This window comes from Mus caroli, chromosome 15 (assembly GCF_900094665.2).
Source record: "Mus caroli chromosome 15, CAROLI_EIJ_v1.1, whole genome shotgun sequence".
Classification (NCBI taxonomy): Eukaryota; Metazoa; Chordata; class Mammalia; order Rodentia; family Muridae; genus Mus; species Mus caroli.
The window spans coordinates 61,753,332-61,778,397 of NC_034584.1; positions in this window are offsets into that span (position 1 = coordinate 61,753,332).

Consider the following 25,066-nt stretch of genomic DNA (forward strand, 5'->3'; position numbering starts at 1 on the left):
ATTTTCCAGCCTTTTACTCTGAGGTGGTATCTGTCTTTTTCTCTTAGGTGAGTTTCCTGTGTGCAGCAAAATGTTGGGTCCTGTTTATGTAGCCAGTCTGTTAGTCTATGTTTTTTTATTGGGGAACTGAGTCCATTGATATTAAGAGATATTAAGGAAAAAATGATTGTTGCTTCCGGTTATTTTTATTGTTAGAGGTGGGGTTATGTTTATGTGGCTATCTTCTTTCTGATTTATTAAAAGATTGTTTTCTTGCTATTTCTAGGGAGTAGTTTCCCTTCTTGTGTTGGAGTTTTCCATTTATTATCCTTTGAAGGACTAGATTTGTAGAAAGATATTATGTAAATTTTGTTTTAAAATGGCATACCTTGGTTTATTCATCTATGGCAATTGAGAGTTTTGCTAGCTACAGTAGACTGGGCTGGCATTTGTGTTCTATTAGGGTCTGTATGGCATCTTCCCAGGATCATTTCTGGCTTTCGTAGTCTCTGGGGAGAAGTCAGGTGCAATTCCGATAGTTCTGCCTTTATATATTACTTGGCCTTTTTCCCTTACTGCTTTTATTATTCTTTCTTTGTTTTGTGCATTTGGTGTTTGGATTATTATGTGATGGAAGGAATTTCTTTTCTGGTCCAATCTATTTGTTGTTCTGCAGGCTTCTTGTATGTTCATGGGCATCCCTTTCTTTAGGTTTGGGAAGTTTTCTTCTATAATTTTGTTGAAGATATTTATTGGCCCTTTAAGTTGGAAATCTTCACTCCCTTCTCTACCTATTATTCTTAGGTTTGGTTTTCTCATTGTGTCCTGGACTTCCTGGATGTTTTGGGTTAGGAGCTTTTTTCATTTTGCATTTTCTTTGATTGTAGTATCGTTGTTTTCTATGGTATCTTCTGCACCTGAGATTCTCCCTTTTACCTCTTGTATTCTGTTGGTGATGGTCACATCTATAACTCCTGACCTCTTTCCTAGGTTTCCTATCTCCAGAGTTGTCTCCTTTTCCTATTTCTTTATTGTGTCTACTTCCATTTTTTAGATCCTGGATGGTTTTGTTCAATTCCTTCACCTGTTTGTTGTGGCATGAAAGACTCCTGAACACATTCTGAGAAAAGTATTTGTTCCAACCTCTGCCCTCTCCACAGATTGCACCCTGATACCTTAACGATGATTAATGTTGATTGCTAAGATCTATAGAACCATCGAGGTTAGTTATAGAGTGAGGAACTAGGGGAGATGATGAATCTCCCTAGGACAGGGAAATAGAACATTATAGATGGATGGGGTGAGGGGCTGGAATAGGAAGATCAAATGGGGGAGGGAAGAAGGGGACAAGGGAGAAAATATGGAGACAGAGAGCTAAAATTAAGGATCATTTGAGGAGTAGTGTGGATACAACCTAATGTAGTAGTAGATAGAAGCTTCCTAAAATACATACATATATGAAGGCGATCTAAAGGAAATCACCAAACAGTGGAGGAAATAGAGGCCCAACTAGGCATTTCATAACACCAAATGATGCTTCCAGTACCAAGAATGTATCACAGCTCATTAAGTTATTGGCCAAGGAGGTCCCATGAGAATTCCCAAAGAACCCAGGCTGTTGACAATACTACAGATTGTTCTTCACAAATTAACAAATCCCTGTTGCTGAAGACAACATGCATAGAACTTTAGCCCCTATAACTAGTGTCCTTAGCACAGGAGGGTACTCTACATGCTATCAAAGGAGAAATGTAAACAGCAGTACACCAATATCTACTTTGTCATAAGGCCTACTCCATGACATGGAACACATACAAACACTGCTTGGGTGACTAAGAACCTGAGACTAGATAGCCCAAGCATCTAGGGAAAAACCAAATTCCATTGTTCTACTAAAAAAAAAAATAGCAATAAAATGACTCCTAATGACATTTTGCTAGACTAATAGGTCAGTGCCTTCCTCAACCATCATTAGAGAAGCTTCCTCCTATATCAGATGAAAACAAATACAGAGACTCAAAGCCATACATTGTGTAGTGAGAGAGACCTGGGAACACTCAGCCCTAAATCTGATCTACATCATGACTCAAGGAAACCTGTGGAAGAAAAGATAAAAGGAGTTTAACAGCCAGAGGGGATGGAGGACGCCAAGGAAACAAGGACCTCTAAATCAACAGGATTAAAACATATATGAACTCAGAGAGACTGCAGCAGCATACTCAGGATGGGTATGGATACTTTGTATGTATATTATGACTTCCAGTTTAGTATTTTTATGTGATTCTTGAGTGTATGAACGAAAGGATCTCCAAGTCTATATTTACCTTTTGTGCTTTTTCTTGGGCTCTTTTCTTTCCCTTTGTTTGTTCTGTACAATTCCATTCTGTCACTTTTTGTTTTATCTTATTATATTTTACTATTTTATTTTATTTTATTGTTATCCCAAAGAACCCTGTTAGCTTTCTGTCTTACTCAGGGTTTTACTACTGTGAGCAGACACCATGACCAAGGCAACTCTTTTAAGGACATTTAATTGGGATTAGCTTACAGGTTCAGAAGTTCAGTCCCTTATCATCAAGGTAGAAACATGGCAGCCTCTGGCAGACATGGGGCTGGAAGAGCTGAGAGTTCCAACTCTTGTTCCAGAAGCAGCTACCAGAAGACTGGTTTCCAGGCAGCTAGGATGAGGATCTTAAAGTTCACACTCACAGTGACACACCCACTCCAACAAAGCCACATCTCCTAATTCCCTGGGCTAGGCATACTCAAATCACCACACTTTCTAACAGAGAGAGACAGAAATAGGGTAGGGCCAGAAGGAAGGGGTGGTGGGGAGGAACTGAGAGAAATTGAGGGAGAGGAAATCTTAATCAGGATGTATTCTGTAAGGAAATATACTGTCTATAAAAGGAATAAATTGTGGCACAGTATACAGCACAGAAAAATCTATCACTTAATTCTATTTGAGTGGACATCTTGGTTGCATTAAGTGTATGTATCTAAGGTGAGTGTGATCTTTACTACAGCCTCTTTCTAGAGCTCTTCAGTGACTTAAAAGAAGCCTCTCCCATCCTCTGAAACCTCTATTCTGCTTCTTGTCCATATGAATTTGCTTATTCTATGTGCCTCACAGAAGATTATGACAGTGTTTTACGTTTTCTTTAAATTGTAAGTTTACATTTCTGAAGGATGACATAGAAGGAAATCATTAGAAATGAAAGGGTGGTTCAGAGAAGAAGTGGAAATGAATGCTAGAAGACATAGACAACATTTTCAAGAGAGGAAAACAGAAGTCTGGGCACCAAAAAAAAAAAAAAAAATGAACAAAGGTAAAAAGAAGGAACTAAAGTCAGACACAAGCAGGAGTACTGCTGGAGACACCAACCTTTGCTGTCCCCTCCTTCGCTGCCCTGCCCTTGATGCCCCTCCCTCCTTTGCTGCCCCACTCCCTTACTGCCCCCACCCTTGCTGCACCCACTCCCTTGGTGCCCCTCCCTTTCTTGCTACCCCTGCCTCCCTTGCTGTCCCTCCTTTGCTGTCTCCCCCCCCCCTTTCTGCTCCTCACTCCCTTTCTGCCCCTCTCTTCCTGCCTCCCTCTTTTACTGCCCCCTCCTTTGCTGCCCTTCCTTTGTTGGCCCTCCTTCCCTTGATGCCCCTCCTTCCCTTGCCCACCCTCCCTCCCTTGCTGCCCCCTGGTGTTTCAACATTAATTTTTGCCAACAATATTTTGCCTTTTACATGTTTCAGGATCGAAGGCTTGCACATCTTTTATTAATGTTTTCATTAGCACACAGAGTAATGGTTTCATTATGACATTTTTAGATGTACATAGCATTATGCTTTGCTCTTATTGTCCATCCCCATTGCCCTTTCCAGACTCCTCCTCTTACTGCTTAAATTTCTCTTCTACTTTCAGGCCCAATGTATCTCATTGCCTTCCTTTAGCCCCCTCATCCTCTTCTGTCTTTTTGACTTTGTTATCCTATGTACACATATGTAAATTGAAATCTAGATTTTACCATGAGAAAAGGCATGCAATATTTATCTTTCTTAGTATGGCTTATTTCACTTACTATAATTATTGACAGGAATTCCCATTTTTCTGCAGATTAAATGATTTCATTCTTCTACATACATGAATAAAACTCCATTGTTTACACATACCACAAAAATAATGATTGTCAATTTGACAGGCTTTAGAATCACCTAAGAGACAAAAACTTTAGACATGTCTTCATGACTGCATTAATTGAGCTGGAAGAGTACCTTAAATGAGGGCAACACCATTTCTTGGGCTGGGATAATAAAAAAAAATAAAATAAAATAAAAAGTAGACAGTAACAAAACACTAGCATTTATCTTGCTCTGCATCCTGACTGAAGATGTATGTGACCAGCTGCCTCAAATTCCTGTTGCCATGGCTTCCTCTCCATGATGAACTGTACCCTGGGATGGTTAGCCAAATTAACCTTCCCTCCTTAAGTAACAGCAATGGAAAGGTAACTAGTCCATCCCTCCATTTCCATACCAAAGGACCACCTGTATCCTCTATCACTCCTGTGGCTTTACTCAAGTTTAAACAAAATATGTTCAATAAATTCTCGGGTGGACCAATGGGCCTTGCTCTCAAGAAATGCATGATATACAAATATCAAGTAGCAACATATAAATGTTCTCAGTGTTCTTTCTAGTTTGCTTTTATGTTGACATGACTAAATACTGACCAAAAGTAACTTGGGGAAGGAAAGGGTTTATTTAGCTTAAAGGTCATAGTCCATCATCAGGAGATGCTAAGGCAGAAACTGAACGAGACATAACTTGCTTTCTCTAGCTTGCTCAGCTACCTTTCTTTTTTCTTTTTTTTTCTTTTTTTCTTTTTTCTTTTTTAATTCTTTTTTATTAGATATTTCTTTATTTACATTTCAAATGCTCTCCCAAAAATTCCCTATACCCTCCTCCCGCCCTGCTCCCCTACCCACCCACTCCCACTTCTTGGCCCTGGCATTCCCCTGTACTGGGGCATATAAAGTTTGCAATACCAAGGGGCCTCTCTTCCCAATGATGGCTTACTAGGCCATCTTCTGATACATATGTAGATAGAGACATGAGCTCTGGGGGTACTGGTTAGTTCATATTGTTGTTCCACCTATAGGGTTGCAGACCCCTTTAGCTCCTTGATTACTTTCTCTAGCTCCTCCATTGGAGGCCCTGTTTTCCATCCTATAGATGACTGTGAGCATCCACTACTGTGTTTGCCAGGCACTGGCATAGCCTCACAAGAGACAGCTATATCAGGGTCCTGTCAGCAAAATCTTGCTGGCATATGCAATAGTGTCTGGGTTTGGTGGGTGATTATGGGATGGATCCCTGGGTGGGGTAGTCTCTGGATGGTCCATCCTTTTGACTTAGCTCCAAACTTTGCATCTCTAACTCCTTCCATGGGTATTTTGTTCCCTATTCTAAGGAGGAATGAAGTATCCACACGTTGGTCTTCCTTCTTCTTGATTTTCTTGTGTTTTGCAAATTGTATCTTGGGTATTCTAAGTTTCTGGGCTAATACCCACTTATCAGTGAGTGGATATCTAATGACTGCTTTTGTGACTGGGTTACCTCACTAAGGATGATATCCTCCAGATACATCCATTTGCCCAAGAATTTCATAAATTCATTGTTTTTAATAGCTGAGTAGTACTCCATTGTGTAAATGTACCACATTTTCTGTATCCATTCCTCTGTTGAGGGACATCTGGGTTCTTTCCAGCTTCTGGCTATTACAAATAAGGCTGCAATGAACATAGTGGAGCATGTGTTCTTATTACCAGTTGGAACATCTTCTGGGTAGATGCCCAGGAGAGGTATTGCTGGATCTTCTGGTAGTACTATGTCCAATTTTCTGAGGAACTGCCAGACTGACTTCCAGAGTGGTTGTACAAACTTGCAATCCCACCAGCAATGGAGGAGTGTTCCTCTTTCTCCACATCCTCGCCAGCATCTGCTGTCACCTGAATTTTTGATCTTAGACATTCTGACTGGTGTGAAGTAGAATTTCAAGGTTGTTTTGATTTTCAGCTACCTTTCCAATATCAACCAGTTCCACCTGCCTTGGGATGACACTACCCACAGTGGGCTGGGCTCTTCTATATCAATTATCAACTAAGAAAATGCCCTCACAGACATGCTCACAGGCCAGAAGTAATTTCTTAATTGAAGTACCCTCTTCCTAGGTGTGTCAAGTTGACAACTGAAACTCTGCGAGGTGTTGTATATGGAGTTATAAAAAATATAAAGGCATATCTGGAAACACAAATATTTGCATCTCAGCTGTGAATTGAAACTCCAGTTTAAATTATAATTCATTTTTACTGTAGTGTATTAAGAACAAGGTTTAGAATACATTTTTCAGAGCTATCTCAGAGAAAAGTCATTATTCTCTATCTCCCTGCAAGCAAGCAGTCTGGTTCTCAAAGCTCACACAGGTCCTCTTAATGGAATTGTGTGCCTCCAAACACTGGAAATGTAAAATGCACTGGCATCAGTGAAGATGAAAAGTCAATTTCACATCACAGCAAGAAAGTCATTTTCCAAGAAGTTACACAAGTCAGCAAACAAAAATTCTCAAGCCTTTGGCGCTGGCCTTGTCCAGGGAAATAAGTCTTGAATTTAAAGGGGGAAACTGTCTAGAGAAATTTGGATGAAGTCACCTGTCTAGACATTGACAAGAGCAGTGACAAACTGTTGAAGCTAAGTTCTCAAGCTCTGCAAGGTTAACAGAAATGTCTGTAAGGACGGCATGTAGCAGACCACTGAAGGCTGTAACTTGCCCCCAAATGCATAGAAATCCTGTCAATTATAAGCTAGTGAGCTTGACTTCCATCATCAAAACTGACAGATGAAAATGAGACACTTTTTTACAAACTTGATTTCAAATATGAGTTGTCCGCTGTGTCTCAAGTTTGCCAATGTCAATGAATCCACAGTAGCCTGCCGTGTGTCTGATTTGGCTACTGGATAGAAATGTTAGAAGCCCACTATAAGGGGAACTCTCTTTCCCTCTGCCCTTCTCAGCTGTGTGGTTCTCCCAGTACTGACCTACTGTAGACTCCATCATTAGCGTGGAGCCTAGTCCAACCAATCCATGAATGCCATAAATCCTCAGAAACAGTATGTGCATTTGTTGATTTTAATCATATGAAAAGTCTTCCTGATGAACTCAATACTAGGACTTTTGCTGTAACCACCAAAAAAGAGGGTCTGTCTTATCTCTGGAATTGCCACAGCAACTAGGGGTTTGACGAACCAGTATGGATAAAGATAACGTGGAGACAGACAGAACTGACAGAGGGAACAAGAGGTACTGGGCCAGCTTCATAGCACTCTAATTCTGCCCTAAGTGAAGTTAAATCTACTACCAGTTATTTGACATGGCATAGTAAATTCTCTTTTTTGTTAACCTAGTTGGACTGACATCCTGGCTACTGTCATTGTCATTCTCTCTGTTCCTGGAATATCATACCTACCCTTTGACTTCAGTCATCCAGGTTTTCAACCTGGCCGTGAACAAGCTTGCTCTTTCTTGGACTAGCAGAAGTTGGACAGCAATAGTTCAAACTCCTGATGACTTCACTCTTCACACTGCAGATCCCACTCTAGAGCCCTGTTTCAATAACTGGTTTTTGCTTTGTTCTTGTAAATACACGGTCACTGGTTGTATGGAGTGCATTATTGCCTTGGTCTCTGATACTTAAATTATTATCTTCATGAAACTTGCACACAAACACAATCTAGCCAGCCATCCACAATTCTCACTTGCCTAGGATTGTACCCATAAAAGAGAGCAATTGAATGTACTTACAATAAAACATCTACCTAATTATTTATAGAGCTGCCAGTGTCCTGTCCCAAGTTCATCCCTATTTTGTGCATTCAGCCCTATCTGTGAGCAGTGGTTGCAGCTGACTCAGAACTTTTTCTAAAAGACTGAGTTCCATTGAAAATATTCCTCTCCAGAACCCTGGAGACCAAAATTGTCCCATATCAGTAAGCAGCTGAGAGACAATGACTGATGGCAGCATCCTTATTTTGGACAAGACAAGGTCACATACAATTAATGTATGTGGAACTGGCTTCAGTCAGGCTTGCCCCGAAGCTTATTTTTTATATATATAAATCTTTTTTCCATTGCTTTCTTCTATTTCTCATCCTATCATCTCACCAGTCTCTCTTTTGGGAAATCTTTTAAAAATCAATTTATATTGACTTTGTAAATTTACTCTATGAAACAGACCAAACAATATTTGTTAATACTGACATTACACAGAACAAAGAGTACCTGAATCACATGCCATACCCAAGAGAATTATAGACATTCACACTGATGGTATGAGGAGAAGAAAGGGGACACATTGCAAAGTGAGTTAGCTGAGGAAAAGCCTAGATCAGTAAAGCAGGAGCATTGAATGGACAACAATGGTTGGGAAACTAAGAGGAAAGTACCCAGATCATTGGCATTTTCACCTTAAATACATGTTCACTCAGAATGCCATGGCTGGTCATCACTGCAAGATAAATCAGAATCTGATTTCCTAACGTGAACCTCATGCCTGAGTTCCAGACTTTTATATTAATGAATCAGTGCCAGACTGAATGCATAAGGTCGGAAAGGGTTGCAAAGTATTAACTCTAAACAGAAGAAAGGGAGAAAGGAAAGTAATTGTCCAAAACTGTTCTCATTCTCTGGAATATTCTCCTATGGAGAAGGAGTTTCAGGTAGGGACTAATTCCTAAATAAGACTGAAGGATAAAATCTTTGAAAAGGGATGAGGTAGATGAAGGATGCAATAAATAACAGGTCAGCCAATAGAGGGACTCCTGTGTATAATAGGATCGCTGTAATGGGTAATATGACCTCATATTAATGACAGTATTAAAGGAGTATTTCTCAGAAGCTGAGAAACAGAGAGAAACAGTGTGACCATTGCCAGTGCCTCAATCAAAGTACCTAAGACTTCACAAGGAAACTCCCAGGTTTATGTTTTTTTCTTTTTATACTTTTTCAAAATGAACATTCCTCTACAAATAGAAATGAGGGGTAAGTCCTTGGAGCTGTGGCAGTCAATTAATTCTTGGAAAGTAGGCTGTCCAGAGGCAGAGCTGGTTTCTTAAAGTGGAAACGGTAATAAAGTAGTTGCTTGTTGAAGAAGAAAACTTTTTACAGCAACTCCACACTTCTAGGATCTGAAACCTCCCTGTAGCCCTAATTTCTATGATGAGAGTCTTTGCTGTAGCCAAACACCAAAATATCAAACACCAAGCACCACTGATAAAACACTCAGTAAACATGAAGGGAACATGTGGCTTCAAAAATGGCATAGAGTAGGGAAACCCCAAGGCATTTGTATTGTACTTGTCTTGTGCCCAGTGTCTCCTGCAGTAATGCAAGTGTTAATAGACACAGTAAACAAACTCCATCCTTCCCTTATCATTTGTTCTTATGAGCCCCCAAATTTCCTGTCTACAGAATAGTTCTGATAGGCCACCAGGCTTTCCTTCATAGGCTTACATTAAACAATAAAATCCACATCAGACCTTTTAGTTTAGAGGTTTTTTTTTTTTTTTTAATTCCTAGTTACCATGAAAGCATGCCTCAAAAAGGATCGTATCCCCCCGACATACACACACCATATACAAAGCTGTTAATTATCTTTAATTATGTTTATTAGTTGAAAATGAAAAGAATGTAAAAATAGTATCATCCACACACTGCCAATAATACAACCAACAGAGGGGATGTTCACCATGATAGAGCACATGAACCTATGGCAATCTCTTTTTATTGCATGCTTTACACAGCCTGCTCTAAACTCGGGTGGGTCTGGTTTTCTAAGGAAGCAGATGGATGTTGGTGGATATGTGACCTGCCCACAGCAATTACACAGTTTTATGGAGCTTTAAATCATCCCAAAGTTAAAAATCGAAAACAAAGTTTTGGAGCTTGTCAAAACCAATCTAATTAAAAAGCAGCAAATGTGCTAAGGAGCTAATATGTTTCTAAGTGAGATAACTCAGGAACTGTTGGATGAAAAGCATGGTGGGATCTTGCTGACATGAATGAGTAAGAAGGAGAATAAAACTGACACCTCAAAATGAGAGATAAGTAAACCATTTGAAGGACTAGTGGGATGTATCTTAGCTGGGCCTGGATCTAATAACTAATGAAGTACAAGATCAGTGCAGGGGAGGTACCTCAGGCTGGAAAGAACTTATCTACTAGGAATGAGGACCTAAATTTGACCATTAAAAACCAAACAAATAAAAATAGGTATAGTGCAATGTGCTTGCCATCCCAGTCCTGGGGAGAGAGAGACAGGGAAATTTCTGAAGACACTGGCAAGACCACCTCCCTATCTTCTAGTTCCAGGCCAGTTCGAGACATTGTCATTAGAAAAAAGAAAAAAGAAAAGAAACAATAGTCAAGGTTGCCTTCCAGTCTTCTCATGCACAAACATATGAACCAACATAAAAATACAACTCAAATTAACACACACACACACATGGGCACACGGGCACACACACGGACACATACACAAAGTCTAAGGGCAAGTCCAAGGAAATAGATAATTTCTGTGAGGGGAAAAAAAAAAAAAAGAAAAAAAAAATTCACAAGTACCTGTCCAAGGTACTGAAGTATTAATGACCAAAATTGTGGCTCAGTAATCCAGAAAGAAAAAAACATAAACAAGGCATTACGGTGCAATAAGAGATGGATATAGTTTATTGATCTCTTTTCTGTAATATCCATTGTGCTAGGTAATGTTTGGAACTATGATTCATAGTGGACTCTGACAGAAATGTGTTTACCAGCTCCCTGTCTGCATCTCTAACTTTTTATTTAAGTAAACATCCGTGGAGCAAACATCACCTGCCAGGATTATTGTTGGTAATTTTACATGAATTTCCTCATGAGTCACTTGAACAAAAGCTTAATTCTGAGAACTTGCTTGTAAGAGGGCCCTCTCAGCAACAGATTGTTGGAGTGAGCATTTTACTCAAATTGCTCTAGCAGTGCTTTTCCTTTCAATGTTGATCTTAGTTTATTATTCTCACATCATCTTACCTCTTTAGAAAATGAAGATATTAATGGGAGGAGTGTGGCTGTGGCCATGAAGACCAAGGAGTAGTTGTATCTGCCTTCAGAAAGAGTCCTCAACTCACATGTGGACAGAAACTAGAAGCAAAGGGAGCAAGACATTTTTTTTATTTCAGTTCTACAAACGCTGGTTGAGAATCGTCTACATTGTGACCTTAGTTTAAAACCATTCAATAACCATATGTCACCTTCAGAACAAAATCCAAGCACCTTCTCTTAATCCATGCCATCTACAATCTGTCCAAGTGGGTCTCTCCCACTTCAGCTGGAGTCATGGCCTCTCACTTGGTTTGTTTCCGAAATACCCACTTCCCTTTAGTTTCAAATTGCCAAGTGTGTTCCTGCTCCAAGACATTGTGTTAGCTTTACTCCCAGTCGGAATATTCATCTCCCATATGTCCAGGTGGCTGAATCTTATCTCAAATAATACCTGTTCTACAGCTCTGTCCTGATAGTATAAAGTAGCTTAACTGTATCCTCCGTATTGGCTTTAAAAATCTCTTTTCTATGGCATTCACACCCATCATCATCTCATTAATGGAGTATCTCTGGGCTTGCACTTATGCTCTCTCCCTTTCTAAAATTAAACAGAGGCAGAAGCATTTTTTTTAGTGTCATTCCCTATGACCTAAAGTAGTCCGGTGTGAACCTGGAGGAAATGGATTTTAGCAGGCTGACTGTTTATTATTAGAAGGATTGGGGAAAGCCATTCATTTTCTGTGCTTCAGTTTCTTTATCCACAAATATTAAGATTCTAGCAAACAACCTTATCTAGCTTCAAAATAGCATGTTTCCATGATGCTAGGTCTTTGGTGGATATTATAATAAAGAGAATATACCCTGAAATTACTTTTTAAATGATAACCCTTTGTGCAAACACTAAAGTTACAAAATCTAAGGTCAAGGTTGATCAGAATGAGCCCAGCTGAGTTCAGGCATAACCTCTTTCATTCATTGCCTAACCAATTCAGGTTTTTTCTGTAATGTACATCTTGTCTACTTTAAATTTCATCATAAAATTTACATAGCTATGTGATCGTCTTTTCAGTTATCTCTACTGGCCAGACATGTGGAGAGAAGGCATCTAAGTTTATCAAACATTTAATGATGGCTTGATGGTCTCAGCTCTTGGTGCTATGGTTCAGCAGCTCTCTGAGGTAAAGAGGATTAAAATTTCCCCCTAGGAGCACAATCTATTCTGCACCCTCCTTTCCAAGAAGTCAGTGGGACTTCCAAAGAAAACAGCCATCAATATTGCACTCTTCTCCAACATTTATCAGAGGCATTATTAAAGCCTAACAGGCACTACCAAGATTGCCCTGACCTTTCTTATATGTTTCCTCATTTGATCTTATTCTTTTTGTAGCAGTTTGAAAGCATTTCTTCACAGCCTTCTTGTCTCTCGTGTTGATGTGGGGATGTCTAATCCAAGATAACTTGCCTTCACTGATGGGTGATGTACTCTCTTCACTTTGTAGGAGGCAAGAGAGCCCAGAGCATGAGGCTCCAGAACAAGACACTCCCTACACCTCATTTCCCTGCTATCTGAGCAGTTCCTTGAATTCCCTGTGATGCACACATCCTCTTGTGTAAGGTGGTGATAATAAGAACTCCAGTTGTTAAGCATTGCAAAAGCTAATGTACTCAGCCCATGCAGCCTTTCAGACAGTGCCTGAAAGATAACTGAGCTGGGTAAATGTTTTCTGTGACCATCTTTGTATTTCTCTGTCTGTCTGTCATTCAATCTGCCTGTCTGTCTCTGTCTATCTCTCTGTGTGTCTCTGTCTCTCTCTGTGTGTCTATCTATGTCTGTCTCTGTGTGTGAATGTGTGTCTACATCTCCATTTCTCTCTGATAGAATTAAATTTTGCTTCCACATGTAAAAAATGTCTTTTTTCTTTATTTATTCTGCCTTGCATTTAATGAAGTCTTTAACCAAGATTTCTTTTAAAATCGTCGTTTAAGCCCAGAAAATTTCAAGCCGTTATTGCTTCATCTTTAGTCTTCCTAATTATTTTTGCATTTTCTTGTAGAGATGCAGCATAAGGTTGCAAACACTTCTCCAGCACTACCTTCCACTCTAATGCCTTCTGGGAGAGGTCCTCAGGCTGGTGCTCCAGCTAATCTGTCCTTAGACCATAGGCATTCTGCTATGCTCTCCATCTATTGTTCTTTATTTTAACATCCCATTTTCCAACCATGCATTTCAGTTCGATTCTGTTTTATGGAATTTTTCTCCTGCTTCCCATCACCAATATTCTGTCTTATCTCCAGAGGAAAATTTATCATGCTTATTTTGAATTTATGACCTGCCTATGCCATTAATTTTTATTTTATATGAATCCCGAATCTCATATTCTTGTCTTTCTTTTATAGTAACTGTGCCTGCAGATAGGTGGTTAGTCTTTCTGGTGGCATTATTATTTTGCCCTACAGAATTTTAATAGTGTCAGATACTGGTTTATGTCACTCACAGTAAAGGTGTTTCCCATTGGTGATACTGACCACTGCAATGGGTAAACACATAAAACCAGTGTATTTAGCAGAACAGCATTATATATAACACCATTACTTTCTGTGTCAGTCATTGAGTGACCTACTGGTACCACCTTTAAAGAGACTATAATTACAAATTAACACAGGTCTAAGTTGTTGAGATGCAAAAAAATAAATAAATAAAAACTCTGCAAGTGACTTGTGAACATGGGCATATACTTCATTTTAAATCCATACATTCTGGCTGTGGAAAGATGGGGCATACAATTGTTTCTGATAGAAAACATAGAATAAATATTGTAATTAAATATTTTATTTTATCCTGTAATATAGGAGTCTAAAATTCTAACGGGTTGTATCCTATCTGTACATACATCTCCAGTAGGCCATTTCACATTTAATTAAGCCATAGGTTTTTGGGATGATGAGGGTCGTGATAATCACTGGTCATTCCATAGACATAGGGCCACTATTACACATCATATGATGTGAAAAGTATTTCTTGGTCAGAAGCAAAGGTGTGTGTAATAGCATGACCACAAGTTAGGTCAAGTAGAATTGGAAGGATAGTGGTGTGTGCACTAGCATGGGCAATAATAGACAACCTACTCTCAGAATGACAGTCTCCTCAGGCAAGACTAGACCTTGATGATGGAAGAAGTCCAATATAACCAACATACCACCCAGCGGCTGGCCAAGAACTCAGGAAACAGTTCAGTATCAGAGCTTACTGCTCCATTTATTAGGCAAAGTTGGAAGCTTACCAGCAAGGTAAGCCTGGTCATTCTTATTAGTAGCAGACTAGATGTTAAGTCAATAGGCCAAGGATAAAGAAGCAATGCAACAGGAGTTGGTATTAAAGTACTATTAAATACTCAGTACATGACAGAAAGCTTAGCCCATAAGGTCAGGCCTCAATTTTCTCTAAAGGCCCAGTAAGTAACCAGTGTTCACCTCATAGAAGAATAATTACTTGAAGAAGCTGGAAATACATTCATTCCTAAAATCATAGAAGTCTGAAGAGTGACTCTTCTGTCAGTGCTCTCTAGGAATATCATACAATCTCCCTATTTCCTTGGAATACCACAAGTACCATTAATTGGACAGATTAGGAGGCTCCAGAATAACCTGCGCCACGACTGGCACTTGCTTTCATTTTCAGAGAAAGGTGACAGCTTTCAGTTCACTACAGATTTCTCATTGGCATATCCAATGTTTTATATGTAGTTTCAAAATTCGGTTCAGTACTTGGACATAATATTCCATTAATCTTTGAGAACTTCACACATGCATTCAATACATTTCATCATGTTTACCTCTAACTCTTCACCTAGCCCTATATCTTACCCTTCCCACCTTCACATCCTCCCTTCTCATAATCTTCTGTGTGCTGCCCAGATACCCATGGATGTGGGACTATGCCCTAGAGCACATCTAACACCAGGGGTGCTGTCCTCAAAGAAAATCAACTCTTCCTCTCCTAGAAGTTCTTGGCTGACAATTTCTCCTCAGCTAGAGGTGGGCGATCATGAGCCCTTTGCCCTCCATAGAAGATAGACTGTCTAGCTCTAATTCAAGTCTTGTCTAGCAGCCACAGCTGCTGTGAGTTCATGAGTACAGCAGCCCTGTCCTATCCAAAGGATGCTGATCCTTGAGGCATTGAGGAGAGGGGTGTGATGTGCATGTCACTTTTATGGCTGACATATTCCCTGCTTTTTAACCAGTTGTGAGTTTCTGCATTAAGTTCTGTCCACTGCACAAAAAAAAGCTTTTTTAATGAGGTCTGTGGGCTGAACTAATCTATGGATATACACAATATTAAAATGCCATGTTTTTCCTTTCATTTTTCAAAGTAAGAGTAATAAGTGTTTTTCACCTTAGAGGCAATATCTAACATTCTCAAGACCACTGAACACTTAGAAACATCTCCAAAGAAGAAAGACATCAATTTTACCAGTTTGTTTTCTACCCTGTAATTCACTTGTATCTTTTTTAACTTATGCCTACTCCTGTCTCACCACATATGGTCAGCATAATTTCAATAACATATCAACCCAGTGGCTTCAGTCATGAGATATCCAGATCATCAAGAGACCTGTGAGCTATGGAATGACATGGAGCAGGAAAATTGGCGTTGCCTTGTAGCATCCTTGTGATAGGTCCATGCAGAGCCTGCAAGCTATTGCTCATGGTCATGAAAATTGATATGGAAAAAAAGAGTCATGTCAGTGGCTACATCCTGTGTGATAAGGTGTCATGGTAACTCCTTCAGTAAAGGTGGTACATGGGACAACAATGACAATCAAAATCTGATTGGCCCATGGACATTCTTCAGTATCCATCTGACTTTTAAAAAGACCAAACTGGCACATAGAGGGGGATAGTGATAAAATCACCATCTCTCTGCCCTTCATAAAAGTCTTTGATGGTGAATTGGAACTTAGAAATCCACTTCCCACTACCCTTGCCCCAGTAATAGGGCATTGCTTTTGTTACAATCTTGGTAGAATGAGAGTAGAAGTCCCAGAATCTCTACTTATCCCTCACCAGAAACAGCCTCACACCTTCAGTCCAAGATCAAAATAAGTATTTTTAAGGTTTCTGGGTATATTGATTCTGGATACACCAAACAACTAAACAAAGCCATACAAAGGATCCTTAGAACAGGAAGGCCCACTGTGAGTTGCTCACCTGACCAATAAACACATATTGTAACTGATAGACTGTCATGAATTTGGGTTTCCTTAAATGAAAATAGAGTAAAGATGATTGAATATTTAGAGCAGAACATTCCTCCAGGACCAAAGTCACCAGGGCTACCTGGGCACCAAGGAACATTGCTGTACAGAGATCATTGACAGAACATTGGTACATCTAGAGTTCCAAGTGCATAGAGAGTCAGAACTAATAAGTTCTGTGAGACTTAAATCTTTTCACTGATACTTAAATCTTTTCACTGACTCCAAACCCTGTTTGTTACTCTATTAATATGGTAGCCAACTTATATAATTTCTCTGTTTCTCTGCTTCAGGTTAGGGCCTGCTGCCTGCATCACAAACTTAACATCTACCATAAGCCAGTTTCTATTTGACAAACACTGGTTGTGACCTGCCCTAAGGAGTTCACACATCACAGACCTCCAATTACAATAAGATGGTGATGGCTATGGCCAGGGTGGGTAGATGTGGGTGCTTCATGTGTACAGGGGTCACAGATGGCTTCTTCATAATCCTACATTGCAATCTCTTTTCACATTGATCTCTCAGGCTGAAAATCAATTGCTAACTCAAGCTTTGAATGACCACAGCACAATGCTATTATAGCAGCTATTTTGAGAATGCAAGATTCAACTCGAAGACTTGCTCACAGACCATTTCTTTTGTGCTCTACATAAAGAACTCTGTGGAGCAGTCAAAGGACTGGCTCTTCCTTTCCTCTATATCTCAAGGATCTTTATCTAACCTTAACTTCTAGCATGGGCTTCATAAGCCCAGTGGGCTGGAACCTGAGGCAAGATGGCCTTCTGGAGCTAAGGTCTGTATACATAGGAAAGTCTAGACAGGAACAGATCAAGGCAAACTGAGCCACTGAAAAGTTCTACAGTGGTTTAATGTTCACTAAGTACAGAGTGTTTAAGGGGTCTTCAATAATGAAAAATTGGCATGAAATAAGACTCAGGAGCATAAACACGAACTCCTAGAAATGTCAGCAACGGGCAAATTTGTAGCACCAGGGATTATGATTTGCCCTAGAGAAGTTAAAATAAATATGGGCTTGTCCCTGACCATAAGTCACTGAATTTCTAGAGCTGAAACAAAACAATGCTTTGCAGCAGTTCTCCTACCAAGACATCTAACTCCCCAGGCTTAGTGCAAGGATGTAAAACAGGTAAAAGCCACTTCTACAGAGGTTGGGGTGAAAGCGACTGGCTTGGGGAGATGGCTCTTCCTTCAGTCTAGCATCTTGCCGGCAGAAACCTAAATGGTCTGGTGACTGAGAGCCTGACAGATCATTCTGTTAAGGATACCTCTGTACCACTAAGCATATTTGCCCAGGAACCCTTTAATATCTAAAAACCAGTCACTACCATCTTCCAAAATGAGTGCTCCAGTAAACTATGTGTAGAAGCATGGCTTTTGGACATTTGCACACAATTGAGCACTTAATAAGCATGAACTTGTATTGATCACTAATGACTTCAAATAATCAAGCATAGATTAATTGGTGAGGAGCCATTAGAAAGAAAAACATAATTTTTATATGAGCTTTGCAATGAGACTCATCCACTTATGCTGTACACATGGTGGTGGTGTTTAGATTTTCCCTATAGCCTCTGCCCAATCCATCATTCTCAAACCTATCTGTCCTTGTGTGCACAATCCATACTTTCCACAAGAACATACTAAAACCCTTAAATAGTTACATACATTGCTTCCTGAACTCCAGAGCATGTTAAAAAAAACCAATTCAACAACAACAACAAAAAGTGTGTCTGTGTACAGAATAGTGAGACTGTGTCCTTTGTAGGGAACCTGGAAACAATGACTACACTCCGTCTTAAGATGAATCAGTCTGGTGCAACTGGCTGTAATATAATCTTGGCAGCATTAAATGCTATAAAGGGTGCTAACAGAATCCGTACATATTTCCTGGAGGCCACCATAACCTCTCTTCTGCTCCATTTCATAATCACTAATCCATTATCCCTATCACTACCCAGAGTAACTGTGCTAAAGCATATGTTACATCACAATAAAATACCTGCAGTATTTCTTCAGTCTTTGACTCCCTGTCACACCATATAAGGCAATTCCCAAGTCTAGCCTCTGGAGACCCCAAGAAAGTAGTGTTGCTTGAGTCAGATAAAGCCCATTGTCATGCACACCATGAACTTAGTATGTCCTGACAAAAGAGCCACAACCTTGCAAAGTTTGCACGACTCAGCTTCTCTGTTTTCAAAGCTCAGCTGAGGTCTGCCCTTTCTGAGCCAGTTGGCTAGGTCAGATACCATTATTGTTTTCCCGCAATGCATCGTGGGACTCCGGCTCAGCTCCTTTAATGATGCTCTCCATCCTTAGTGTGGTGTGAGCTCTTCAAGGATAAAAGCCTTGCCCTCTGCATCTATTTCTTCTATCTAGCACTGACTCTTATCTGGCCATTACCATACTCAGTAATCCTTAATGGATTTGGACAGGGGGACAAATTACTGATACTGTGTTGCCCTTTTTAAAACTGAAGTGCTATAGCACACATACCACCATATGAATGAGAATAGATCTAGGGGTATGGCATACGACTATGGGGGCAAAGATGGGGGCCAAAGAAATCATGGTATTAAAGGAGAAAATATCTACATTACAATCATGTTGGGTAACTATATTCTGTCTGAGTAACATCATATGCACCTAAAATATAGTCCTGAAATACACCCAGGAAAGGACAGCATAACTCAACTTTGCTTCTCCTATCACAGCAGGTTCTGGGCCCTAGTATCTGTTTGTTGAAAGAATTAATGAATAAATTAGTGAATAAGCAAAAAAATATGTCCCCCATACCTGGAGGGAAAATTTTCAAAACCAGACTTAAATAGTCCCTTGGTTATATGAAGAAAGACAAATGCTACCAGGCTCAGAGGCTGTACCAATCTAATCTTTCCCCAGAGTGGTAGAAATGGAACAAGCTAAAAGGCATTGTTTACAGACATATACATTGTATGCTCAGAGCCAGCTGATGAGTTCACTATTTACCCGATTAGTCCTGGGGCTAGCATTCTAATAAACTGGCATCATGTAGGTTACAACCTCCATTCATAAAATCACCTCATTACCTTCCACAGGGACAAACTAACAGGGCCAGTCATTCATCCATAGTCCATCTGCATGGGGAAATAGGGTAATAGTGCCACCCTGATTCCCAAAACTGCTGTGAGAATCCCACACCTGGGGACAGGCAGCTGCTCATATTCAATATTCAATATGAATATGGATAGTTGGCATCAGGAAAACTACAGAGAAACTGGAAGACACTGGTACTAAATCTGCAGGCTGGATGCTGGTCAAACCCAGGAACATGGAAGTAGATCTGCTGTGGAATCCCTGCAGAGCTAATGGTTAGGTAGGAGATGTTGGCTTGTACCTGAACCACTCTGAGACTCAATGTCCTCATTTGCAAGGTAGAAATAAAAACACTCACCATTTTTTGTTGCTGTGACATGTGAGAATTAAATGACAGATGCAAAGCATGTTATGCACCTCAGCCACCATCCCACTAGGGAGAACCAAATGCAAAAAGAAGACACCTGAGTGTGGAACAACCATCCAAGCACAGCATGGCTCTGGGAGAGGTGTGCTCCCACTGTGGTGTCAGGAAGATTCCAGAGCAATCCATTTATGGTTAGATGTGCAAGTCAATGGATTGATAATAGCCTTGACTAATGCAGATAGACTATTGTCTTTGAGACCCCAAGAGGTCTCAGGAGCCTCTCAGAAGAAACTGAAATGATCCTCTGTGTTGTGTGAGAAAGAAATTCACTCACTGTCACCAATGAGCCTTTCTTTATCTTGGTGTGAACTCAGCAAGACCAAGTTGGGGAAGTTCATGGTCCACAAGCAAATGGTTATACTGAGGAAGAACATTCCCCAAAATACTTCTAGAGCTCAGGTGACTGATGATGATGATGGCGATGATGAGGCCATCTACAAATGCTTAGAAAATGATGAGACCATATAAAGTCCCAGATGAAAATGAAAGGTGATTCCTGCCCACCTAACATCTACTAAACAGCCATTTATCAACATCTATTTTCAGAAATATGAAATAAACAAGTGTGATTGAGACATACCAAGCAGCCCATAAGGGATATGCCAGTGCATTTACAATAGAATGCACGATTTTACTACACCAGGGGTATCTTTGAAGGGGACTTTAAAAACATCTTCATACATTTAGCAAAAATGACTAGATGTCTATGGAAATGACTTCATCCTTGTATTAAAAGTAGGAAGTCATTCCTTGAATGCCCATAATTACAAAATACAAAATAATTTTGCAACTTAATTTGGCCACTCATTAATTCATTGAAGTAGTGAAAAAGGGGGAATCATTAAGCAGATTCTTCTCATGAGGAAACAAAAAACACATATAGGATAAATCTCTGTAATATTGCTAGATGGTGTGGCAAAATCTGTGGCATATCATATCACTTGATAATGACAGAGAAACTTAGGACAGGTATGGGGCAGGTGCACTCCATTCTTGCTGTGTAAGTCACTTGTGCGTTACAGCTGCTTTGGAGGTATACAGAACGAACCCCATTTCACAAGGATGAAAAATGGGGTTCCGGGAGTTAAGTCAACTGCCAAAGGTAACACAGAGGCCAGGTGGCAGATGCCAATTTGAGTAATGAAACACTCTTCTGAGGACCTCTGTTCTCTAACACTGAAAGAGGCACAGGTCAATGTGGATCACTTTATATAGAGTGTGCACATGAGTGAATTACCAAGTGCATAACTGCTATGCCTTGGCAGACAACGGGGCCATCATCTCTCTTTCACCATGTCTATTGGTAACTCGAGAGACGAGGGAAGATGAGCTCCCAGAGACTAGAGGAGTTAAAGTGAATGGAGGAATCCTTGTGTCCAGCCTGAACACTGAGTAGGCTGATCAGCTCCCCAGAACAAAATTTAATTTGTTCCATTCTTTCTTCCCTTGACGTTCAGAAAACTGTACCCTTTTCCTAAAAACTGCCTGAGGGGATAAATACAATTAATGTCTTGATTAAAATTATTTAATCAGGTGCCATGTGCAGTAAAAAAAAAAAAAAAAAAAAAACAGGAGGAAAAGGGAAACTCACAGTAAAAATTGCATGAGCAGTATTCTTGTGTTCTACCTGAGGCAATCACAGTGGAGTCAGAAGGCCAACAAGAAGTTAGGCAGGACCTGAGCCAAATGATTATAGAATGGGATTTGGAAAGAAGCGTCTGTTAGGAGAAAAGAATAAGAGTTCTAGACTCTTAATATTCAGATAGGTGCAACGTCTACATTCACCTGCTACTAACTGTGATGTCAGCAAACCACTTATTTGTCCTTCCCTCCTTCCTCTCTTTCTTTTCTTTACAAACTTTTCATTCAACAAATATTTACTTACCATGACCACTTGCCCTGTGCTACCCTTCTCGCAAATGGTGGAATAAGTTAGCGAGCAACAGTCCATGCCAAAATCAATAGGGACAAATCTGAGGCAGCAATAGCACCAAACGCAACGTTACATCTCTGGTAAACCCAGTGAAGAAAGAAGAAACCAATAAGGTGTATCAATGAAGTATCTGGTCCAGGCTATAAGGTAATGGGTTGTTGCTATAAGCTGAGGCTTAAGAAACAACAGCAGTTAACCTGAGCATGCGCAGAAGAAAGATCATTACAGGCAGAGCTAAGAGCTCAAGCAAACGCCTTCTATCAGGAAGAAGCATGGTGTATCCTTGACATCTTAGAGAAATGAAAAGGCCAGTATGCCTGACATACAGATGTGCACAGGAGAATGGGTCTGTCAAGGGTAGAGTGAACATACAGCAGGATACCTTAGCATGTGTTAACCTTCTTATCCTAAAGTTATGATTCAGCTAAAACTCCAGTTTCTAGGATGGGTAGACGGGTTACAGAGATAAGCAAGCAGACATACAGGGGTAAAGATATCACAGCCTCGGATCTTCAATCTATGCCTGTAAAAACACACTCTCTGAACCTGACAGTCATTTCGTGTACTGTCAAACTTTTGTCTAAAATGTGTTTGGGATTACCTTTAAAAATAAAAGCAGAGGGGCTGGTGAGATGGCTCAGTGGGTAAGAGCACCCGACTGCTCTTCCAAAGGTCCGGAGTTCAAATCCCAGCAACCACATGGTGGCTCACAACCATCCGTAATGAAATCTGACGCCCTCTTCTGGTGTGTCTTAAGACAGCTACAGTGTACTCACATATAATAAATAAATAAATCTTTAAAAAATAAAAATAAATAAATAAATAAATAAATAAATAAAAGCCGAGATCTCCCCGAGAAGCACCCAGAAGATGCACTTGACAGAAGCACTCTGCCCGTGCAGCAGTTACCAGTGAAGAAGGGCTTTGCCATGGAACAGGACAGCTGAACAGAGTAGGATTGCTTATCTCCCTCAGTGTCAGAAGCCAGATGACTGTGCACACAGCACACACAGAGCCCACTGTCTGGAGAAAATCCACAGCACAGCCTGGAGTTCAGTTCTGATCTGCTCCCTTAGTGTATACCTTGTGGCTCATTCGTCTGGAATGGGGGTTGGGAGAAATAAAACCCAAGGCTCCAGTCTCCCACTCATCACTACTGTGAAGTAAAACAGCACAGCGTGCAAATAAATACAGGTGAGAGAAGACAACGGAAAGGTTCAGGAAAGCTAAGGGGTGGACAAAATTTACCTGCCAAAAAGATGTAGTCATTGATCAGAAAGTTTCATGTTCCTAAGATGCAGGGTTTCTCCCACTGCATCCACTCTCAGAATCACATAGGAGTTTGGTTAAAATGAAAAGAGCCAAGGCTCACTGACTAGCTAGCCCAAGCCTGTACTCTTTGTTAGATGATGCAGAGCCAGACTTGAGGTAATCCTAGCTCTGGAGAAGCAGAGACAAATAGACTGCTGAGGCTTGCTGACTGACTGGTCTAGCTTACTTGATGAGTTCTGGCCAGTGAGAAGCTATCTTTACTAAAAATAAGGTGGACAGTGGCAGAGGAATGACAACTGGGGTTATCCTCTGGACTCCACATGCACTTGCACATACATGCATGTGTTCCCATACATACAAGAATACACATGCATACATATGTGCATGCATATATGTGCACCCTTGAGCGTGTCTGTGCACATGCACTCGCGCACACACACACACACACACACACACACACACACACAAACATAGATTTGTGTTGAGGGGAACTCACCTTCTTCTGGGAGTGGTTCAGGCTCAGCAGAGAGAATAGAGGCATCTGGGAAGAACACAGCAACACACAGGCTAGGAGCTCAGAACAGAGAGGCAGGGTGTCATGCTCTTTGCACCTGGGAATATCTGAGTCTCTGAGGCTTGCTTCATTGTGACAACAGAAAAAAAAAAAAAAACTGTGTCCTGATTTAACATGAAGCCATGCTTCCAGATGGCTGTGCATAGGATGCGCAGGAGGAGACAGGTAAGAGAGTAGATTGTAAGGTGGCAGGGAGTAGGGTGGAAGGATGAAGTATGATATGATCTTGAACAGAGCAAAAGGAACCATGAGAATAGGAATGAATACAGATGATGCAGCAAGCAGTCTAGAGGAATCATCAGCATCCAGGAAGGCAGGGTGCCCTTCCCTAAGATGCAAGGTCAGGAGGGGGAGAGCAGGTTCCTTAAAAGTCTGGGGAAATCCAATCCTTGTTGGCTAGTCAGGTGTAGTAGCTTGGGGTCGATCAAGAACAGATGCTTCTAACATAGTCATCTAGTATGTCTGATACTTGCATTATGCAAATCATCATATTTGGCCACCCGAGTTTGCTGTTGTCTTCCCATAAGTAGTCTGACTTCCTGTTGGAAGCTCCATTTTTCAGGGTGACAGAAATTTAATCTACAAAGGTGACTTCATCTTTCTGTCAGCCTTTTGGGGCTTTTATTCCAGGGGTGAACCTACGCTGTTCCCAAGCTTCGTAGGGACATGAGGGCATTGGAGAACTGACTTATTCCATCCCTCTTGACATCATGTTAACCTCAGGCATGGCCACTCTCTGCCAAAGGTTCCACCAAGGTAGGACTGCCACACATCCATGCCCATCCTAGGGATGGATGACACAGCTTCTCCTTACTCTTGGCTTCTCTGTAACCTGTGTAGGCCCAGGTTCCCCACATCCTCCAGTTTAGAGGCACGGAGTGGGTAAATCTTTCTTCTCCACCTTCTCTTTCCAGGGACAAAGCTGGGCACTGAGAAGTTTATAAACTCCCTGAGCACTTTGATCAAATAAGTGTGTCCACAGACTCCCAACTCAGCAGCCACCTCCCATATTCCACATCCCCACTAATATCGAAACGTTATTTCAATTTGGAAACTGTTCCCATAGTGCTGCCGTATGCCCCCCCTCCCCCAATAGGGAATGCATGTCCAGTGGGTTGAATTCTTCTACTGCTTCCACCTCTGTGTATGCCAGCTCAATACACATGCTCATTTCTAGGGATAACACAAGACTTTTACAAGGACTGAAATTGCTCCGTAATCGCTGAGCTATGTGTTGTGTATAAAACCCATTACCTCTTAAAGGGCAAAAGAAAGCTGAGTCTTGAGAGGTGAAACTGATTTTTGTTTTGGTTTTGGTTTGGTTTTGGTTTTGGTTTTGGTTTTGGTTTTGGTTTTGGTTTTGGTTTTGGTTTTGGTTTTGGTTTTGGTTTTGGTTTTGGTTTTG